This window comes from Eulemur rufifrons, chromosome 30 (genome assembly GCF_041146395.1).
Source record: "Eulemur rufifrons isolate Redbay chromosome 30, OSU_ERuf_1, whole genome shotgun sequence".
Classification (NCBI taxonomy): Eukaryota; Metazoa; Chordata; class Mammalia; order Primates; family Lemuridae; genus Eulemur; species Eulemur rufifrons.
In genome coordinates this window covers 28,191,430-28,200,351 of record NC_091012.1, presented here as the reverse complement: position 1 = coordinate 28,200,351, position 8,922 = coordinate 28,191,430, and positions in this window count along the sequence as shown.

Below are 8,922 nucleotides of genomic sequence, written 5' to 3'. Positions count from 1 at the left end.
GACAAACCCACAGCCAACATCATACTGAATGGGGAAAAATTGAAAGCCTTCACCCTTAGAACTGGAACCAGACAAGATTGCCCACTGTCCCCACTGCCCCCACTGCTATTCAACATAGTACTGGAAGTCCTTGCAAGAGCAATCAGGCAAGAGAGCAGAATCAAGGGTGTCCAAATGGGGACAGAAGAGATCAAACTCTCACTCTTTGATGATGATATGCTATTATATCTAGAAAACCCCAAGGATCCAACCAAGAGATTCCTGGAATTGATAAATGAATTCAGTAGAGTCTCAAGATACAAAATCATTACACAGAAATCAGAAGCATAGATATATGCCAATAACAGTCAAACTGAGAACCAAATCAAAGACTCAATACCCTTCACAATAGCAACAACAACAAAAAAATAAAGTACCTAGGAATATATTTAATTAATGAGGTAAAAGACCTCTACAGAGAGAACTATGAAATACTGAGGAAAGAGATAGCAGGGCATGTAAACAGGTGAAAAACCATACATGCTCGTGGATCGGAAGAATCAACCTTGTTAAAATATCTATCAATACATCAGTGGATTAATAAAATGTGGTATATGTATTCCATGGAGCATTACTCAGCTATAAGAAATAATGGGGATATAGAATGTCTTATGTTCTCCTGGATAGAGCTGGAACCCATTCTACTAAGTGAAGTATCCCAAGAATGGAAAAATAAGGACCACATATACTCACCATCAAATTGGTTTCACTGATCATCACCTAACAGCACATTTAGTAATGACATTATTCAGGTGTCAGGTAGATGCCAGGAGGGAGGGGATGGGTGTATACATAAATAATGAGTGCGATGCACACTGTCTAGGGGATGAACATGCTTGAACCTCTGATTTGGGACGGGGGAAGGGTAATATATGTAACCAAACTTTTGTACTCCCATAATATGCTGAAAAAAAAATCCAAAAACAACAAATGCTGACAAGGATGTGGAGAGACAAGAATACTCTTACACTTCTGGTGGAACTTCAAATTGGCACACCATTTGTGTAAAAGAATTTGGATATACCTCAAAGGGCTAACTATAGAAATACCATTCGATCCAACAATAGCACTATTAGACATCTACCCAAAAGAACAAAAGACATTCTATAATAAAGACATCTGCACCCGAATGTTTATGGCAGCACAATTCACTATTGCAAGGATGTGGAAACAACCCAAGTGCCCATCAATCCATGAATGAATTACTAAAATTTGGTATATGTATACAATAGAATATTATTCAATTATAAGAAATGACAGTGATCTAGCTTCTCTTATATTTTCCTGGATTGAGCTTGAGCCCATTATCCACAGTGAGGTATCACAAGATTGGAGGAATAGCCTCCACATGTACTCGCCATCAAATTGGCACTTGCTGATCAACACTATGGTGCTCACAGGATAGTAACATTCTCCAGGGATTAGGGGATTGGTTGGAGGTAAACTCACAACTAATGGACACGGTGAGCATTGTAGCAGGGAAGGGTATGCCTCTAATCCTCGCTTGGGTGAGGCAAAGCCATAAAATGTAACCAAAACGTTTGTACCCTCATAATATCTTGAAATAAAAAAAACTTATTTTTTAGATTAATGAGAAACCTTGAAAAATATTAATATTTACTGTTGCTCCTTCTATGTTTTTTCTCCTTTGATAGAAGGGAAGATAAGAGAAGGTCAAGAAAATGGTGAGATCCCTGTGTAAAACAATACTTTAGCTTTCTTTTCATTTCCATTTTTCTTTCAAATATATTTACAGTTTGTATTTCTGAAAAGCCTTTTTCATTACATGATGCATAAACATGAAGAATACATAGTTTTATCCATGCTGTTTGTGGCTAGGTTCCTCTATATGCTTATATTTTCTTGCCTATGGCAAGAAATAAAAAAGTGATTTTGCAGTTTTCTTCACTGCCTTTTTATGAGTATAAAAAAAGTACTTGTTCTTAATATTTTTCATAGATCTTTTAGTAATGCAGTTGTCAAATAAAACCTTTCTTCTATGGGTTGTTGATTTTATGGTAACAACTTGAAGGTGGGTAATTTCAATCACTTGACAACATATTAGGATTAAATAAGAAGGGATAGGATCTTTGCATGCCTTCCAGTGTGTCTTGTATACCAAATAAAGGAGGATGGATGCAATCCTTGATAAATACCTGCTGCAATTTTGTCCACTAAACTTCTGTTGGAGCTCCTTAAGATATCCAAACAAATCTAGGCACAGAGGCTGCCATCTGCTATTGTTCACAGTACAGGCAGCCCAAAGAAAATACCAAGAGTTTTATTGAACCTGGTCTCATTCATTGCATCTCATTCATTGAAGAAGGTGATTAAAACATGTATTCCAAATGACAAAGTGGGAGGCTATCCAAAAGCATTTCATGTTTTTGTATTTGTCTCCTGAAGTAGAATGAACACAAAAGACAATAAGATTTTATATAAAACATGCTCCAGTGTGGGCTTCCAGGGTGTGTGCTTACTGCTTTGACTGTTTCATTAGTACCAAGTGTTAGGACCACCAGGGAGACAGTGCCTATCTTCCTAACAAGTTGAAATTTAATTATCAGAGCGCCTTCTGTTCCTATGTATTTCCTTTGCACCCTTTTGTATTCTGCCTGTATCCACATCTCTGGGTGACTGGAATTCACTCATCAGTTACATTTTTTATCATCCTCTCTTTGGATGTATGGTCATTTACTGTTCTTCAGACTCTTCATTTCAATGGTTACCATTCACATCAGACTAGGGAATGCCCAATAGAGAAAGATGATGAATAGTTTCTACAGCATAAAGAGCCAATAATGTAACAGAGTGATGCTATAGATGACGTAATTATTCATGTATACTGAAGGAATTAGAAATGATGCTAAAAAATTGAAGTACTAGGGAAGAAGAAAAAGGTAACCATTTAGATGCACAGATGAGATGAGCATCCTATGGTTACATTCTTGGTGACGCAAAGTGTTGTGTTCTGAATTTCATGTGAAAATACTTTGGGGACATTTGGCATCTGTTTCCAACATTTAATTTAAAATTTACTCAGATGCCATTGTGCAAAGGGGTGAACAGCTGTCTTGGGTATATTTTATATAATCTTGGAAAACTTGGGGAGCTAGAGAGAGGAATATGCTAACCATAGTTTCTTGAGGGTTTATATAAAATGCACTGTTAAATGAGTGACCCAAACAAACCTATAGTATAAATACAGATGGCAGAACAATAACCATCATATTTTCTCCTCACCACAAAGAGAGGAAGAATCAAATCTCTATCATGCTGTGTATTAATATTAAGTATAGACCTACAGGTTCAACTTTTACATTGTACTAGCTATTTCAGTTCACAGAAGTAAGAAAATAGAAAGATCTGTCTCTATCAAGGAGTAAATCTCTGCTAATCTCAGAAATGTGTCATAAGAGGGTGGATGGTACTATTGATAGCACAATGCAAATTCATCTCCATTGTTGAAAAATAACTGAAATGCATTGGAAAATAGCTTTGATTAGCAAATGGGAAGTTCGGCCATTCCGTTTCATTGTTATCATAGGAACTACCATAGGATGAGAGTGGTAAATATTCAGAAAGTGCAAAGTTCCAGGGCAGTTTCTCCCAGAACATGAAATCTATCAATATGAAAGTCCAACATATATGAAAGAAGAGAGATATTGGTGTCTGGGAGACAAAGGAACTAAGTAAAACTTGGTCATTGTTCCCTCATCGTATGAAATCATAGTTTACTTTCTTTATATATGTCTAGTAATTTAAAACTATTTATCTCCTTGTCTACGGTTTGCCCACTGTTGACAAGAAGATAAATACTTTGAAGGGGGCAACATAATCTATTTTTTCACAGCTTGTTTTTAGCCGATTGTAAGTTTTCCATTCCTTCTGAGGTAAATAGGGATAGCCATTATTGTCTGATTTTATAAACATGTAAAACAAGAATCAAATATATTAAGTGATTTGCCAAGCTAATTTATTAATTTATATCCTAATTTTATATAGACATACTTAACAAGAATATAATAAAATGCAAAAAAGATATCATAAAAGTGAGATTTAAAAATAGAGAAAATCAAAGGCAGTGATAAGAAAATGAAGCCAGAAATGAGGTTAAAATTGCTAAGGACACAACTGCTATGGGTGGGATACGGCTTTGGCTCTAAGCTTTTAAGAATTTACTGCACAAAAAACAACTTGATAGGATAAAAACACACCGTCCATGATAAACAACAGAGCTGGGACTAGCCATCTACTGCAATTTACCTGCTTTGGAAAATTTATCACTTAATGTACCCCTTTAACATTTTATAGAAAGGTAGATAATTATATATAAATTTCATCCTGTCTCTCTGCCTTGTAGCAGGTACATATAGGTCATAATGCTTTCAGGGACATCTCAAGGAGCAATAACAGGTCAGGCCTTAGTCGTTGTCTCCTGGTTTACTTTCTGGGGCAGTGTGTCTAGGAAATGTGATAATCATGTGTAGCTACTTTTGGGCAAACCTTCAATACCACAAATAAGTGTGTCCATCAAAAGGTAGGAAGATTCATTTATAAATCTTAAGTAAGGGAGATTGTCTTATCATGTAGAGTCTTATGCATGCCATCTTCTAAGTAATTGCTCAAATTTCACATAATATTGTGGACCTCTGGAATTATGTAAGTCTAACTTTCAATCACTGAGGAAATGAATTAAGAAAATTGTCCCCCAGATTAATCCTTCATTTTTATTTTATTTAAGGAAAATACATTGCTATAGCACCACATATTCTGTTGATTTTAGAATTAATTAAAGGTTGATCTGCAAGGGTGTACTATTCATAGGACATCTGAACAACATTTTAATTTCTCATGTAGGTCTTAACTAAGAGTACTGATGTTTCAGAAATACTATTTAGCAAAGAGTATGGAAATATTTTCTGATTATATTTTTTGTTTCATTCAAATTTAAACAACTCTATAGTGTGGAAAAACACACTCAAAAATATTTCATCTCATATTTAGTAATTTTAACTTTATAAAAATTATTTATGAATTAAGATATTAGCACTAATAATGTCTATAATTTAATGATTTCAGCTGCATTACAAAATATAAATTGCAGAAATTTATTTTTCTTCCAAAAGTTATAAGGTATCCATGTTTCAGTATACATAGAACTTCATTTAATCCTAGAGGCAGTCACTATTACTTAACCTGCTTTAGAGATTCAGAGAGGTAAAATAACTTGTTTAAATATTTTTTGGGTTTCCCCCTTTCTTATATATTAGTCTCTGTGTGAACATATGAATTCCTGTTTTCTGTGTTAAGCTGTAATGGATCATCTTTCTTTCTCAGGACTACCAAATACACCAAGAAAAAGGAGCCACAATAAGAGGGATTGTCAAACCAGGGAGAGTTAGGATGAAAGAATCTGTCAGAACCAGGGCTCAGGATTCCTTATCCCTGCTTCAAATGGGGCAATTTTGCTTTTACCTGTTTTAAATATTGGGACTTTACATATGAAATTTAAAAAAATCTTGATCCAGTAATAATTGGTCAAATAAATAATGCTTTTTATCTCCAGAAAAATAGCAAGGGAGGGATAGAATTTGAGCTTGAGAGTTTTTGCATTAACGCTGACTAGAGTTTCAGGATATGGTTTTAGAGACCAAGCCTAATGTAGAGTCTAAGTCATTTCGGGTGTAAAAATCAAAGGCCCAAAAGAGCAAAGACCTGAGCAGTCATTACAGGTTCATTTGGAAGAAAGTGATTTACATATCATTTTATTTTCACCATTTGAATACTTGTATTTTCATTACATAGAACTGTGTAGGTTGGATAAACTTGTTCAAAACTCAATCTTTAAGAATGAGCTCATGAACCTGTATTATTTTCCATCATGAGATTGACTATGAAGAGCTTAGTACTTTTGTCACTCACTTCTTTGTGGGACCAGTGTTAATTTGGCCTATGGGGCAAGTGGGATCTGTAGCTCATGACTCGGTGAATTGATGAGAGGTTGTGCATATTTAAACGAGGGGGTCAGTATGATAACAACTTTCTACTAGATGGCAATTAAGAGATTTCTGTCAATAGATGAATGGATAAAGAAACTATGATGTGTATGTGTGTATATAAGAAAATATTATCTTAAAAAAAAGAGATCCTGACATTTGTCACAGCATGGATGAACCTTGTGGACATTATGTTAAGTAAAATAAGCCAGACACAGAAATAAAAAAATATATATTGTGTGATATTACTAATATGTGGAATCTTTAAAAAATATCAAGTATACAGAGATAGAGAAGAAAACAGTGGTTACTAGGGTTCGGGGAGATGAGGAGATGTAGGTCAGAGGATACAAAGTAGCAAATATGTAAAATGAGCAAATCTAGAGATCTAATATACACCATCAAGACTATAGTTAATAAAATTTTATTGTATTAGGGATTTCTGATAAATGAGTACATTTTCAATGCTCTTGCCACCAAAAAAGTTACCTGTGAGATAATGGATATGTTAATTTGCTTCACTATAGTAAACATTTTACTAGCTATATGTATCCCCTAACATCATGTTGTATACCTTAAATATAAACAATAAAATTTATTTTTGCAAAAGAGATCTCGATTACTTATAAATGATGCCTTTCCTAATTCTAAAGGGATTTAAGGCAAGATACAATATGAAAATATTTACAAATAAGTTAAAATGAAAAACAGAGTAAATATATATGCAAATATATATGTGTATGTATATATTAATATGCATGCACCCCCACACATACACATACCTATTTAAAAAGAGGAGAACAGAGTGAGAGAAATTTGGGATGAATGAGGTATAGAAATCAAGAAATAAATTTAGCAGCCCAAGCAAGAAAGAGATCCAATGGATAATACTATGTCATTTTCTGAAGAAAGGAAACAATTTAAGCTACCAAAACAACTGTTTTCTTGACACTTAATTAATCCTGAGGACATATGGGGAGATCGTTATCTTCAACTTATTTTTTAATCAATACAGCAAAGCAAATGGATACTTTTTAAAACAGATTGTCCAGAAAAGCTGAGTGTCACATCAAATCAGATTTCAGCAAAGGTATTTCTGTGGGAAGCAAGGCAAACTAGTCCAGGAACACCAACTAATTGAACAATATGAGACCAGAGCTTAGAGTACCTAGAGGAGGGATTCCATGAGACCCTTTAGTACTTTTTTCTCAAATGTGAGTCCTTGGCTTATAGTATGAGCCTATTTTGGGTAATTAAGAAGGAAGGGTTAGGGAGGCAACAAAATTCACTGAGCAATAAAAATAAGAGAAGTAGAAGCCTTGTATTTCTGTCCCAAGTGTTTATATTTTCCTATGAAACTACAGGTCCTTTACCTTGAAGGGTCCCAGCAATTGGTTTGGGTATTGTTTGGGAACAGGACCAGCCTCTACTCTGAAAAGAATGGGAATGAGGGTGATTTGAAAAGCAGCATTAAAAATTGAAGCTGAAATTAAGAGACAGAAAGTTGACCAGAAACATTAAACTGAAAGTACAGAAAAGAGAGTTAATAGCCAGTGTGAGCTGAGTAAATAAACACATGGCAGGTCTGAGAAGAAGTATCAGGTGCATAACAGGGTGTTCTAGGCATCCACTGGTGATGTTGCTAGGGAAGCTTGCAATTTTATATGGAGCTCACTGATATTTTCTATATATGGACCACCAACTCCTAAAGGGAATGAAGTTGCTTCACACATAAGACATTAAAGAAACTCATAAATATTTACTATTAATAGTTTAAATGTATGTTTCCCCTTCTAGACTATGAGCCCTATGAGGAAAGACTGCCTGTCTTGTTTACCACCAAATACCCATTAAGAAGCACATGGCTTGAAGGCCATTCTCACTGGAGTTAAGTGATATCTCATTGTGGTTTTGATTTGCATTTCCCTGATGATTAGGGATGCTGAGCATTTTTTCATGTGTTTGTTAGCCATTCTTATATCTTCTTTTGAAAAATTTCTATTCATGTCGTTTGCCCACCTTTTGATAGGGTTGTTTGATTTTTTCTTGCTGATTTTCCTGAGTTCTAAATAGATTCTTGTTATCAGTCCTTTATCTGATGTGTAGTATGCGAAATTTTTTTCCCATTCTGTAGGTTGTCTGTTTATTCTCGTGACTGTTTCTTTGGCTGTGCAGAAGCTTTTTAATTTAATCAGGTCCCATTCATTTATTTTTGTTGTTGCTGTGATGCCTTAGGGGTCTTCTTCATAAATTCTTTGCCTAGGCCAATGTCTGAAAGAGTCTTTCCTACATTTTCTTCTAGAATTCTAATCATTTCACACCTAAGGTTTAAGTCTGTTATCCACTGTGATTTGATTTTGTGAGAGGTGAAAGCTGTGTATTTTAAGTATATATTTTAAAAACACAATGTTGTTGTGAGGTTTTTGCTTGTTGTTTATTCAATATTGGGGACTTTGTCTTTTGATTGCCTCATATCAATACAGCAGGTACTGATCTATGTGCCCAGGCTTGAGTACCCTTGTAGTTGTACTTTTATTTATTTATTTGCTTTACTGCTTTCTCCACACTTGTTCTGTTTTGTAAAGGCTCTAGGTTCTCTGAAACTAATGCTTGGACAGCAAGCAAAAGTCTAGGTGTGTAAGTGCCATTGGGGAGATGCCTCCCAATGTGAAGCCTAATTTATCTTATTTTGATGACATCTCTCCCTTGGATCACTCTGGGGCAATATGGAGGACATAAATGGGTATAAATAGAATCACCTACCCCAGTCTATTCCCCTGTCTTGTGTCCTTTTCCTCTTCATGCTGAGACTCAAACACTTTCTATATGTCTCTGCGAGGATTTCTCACATATTTATTTCAGGTGTGAAGTGTGGATTGGAGTC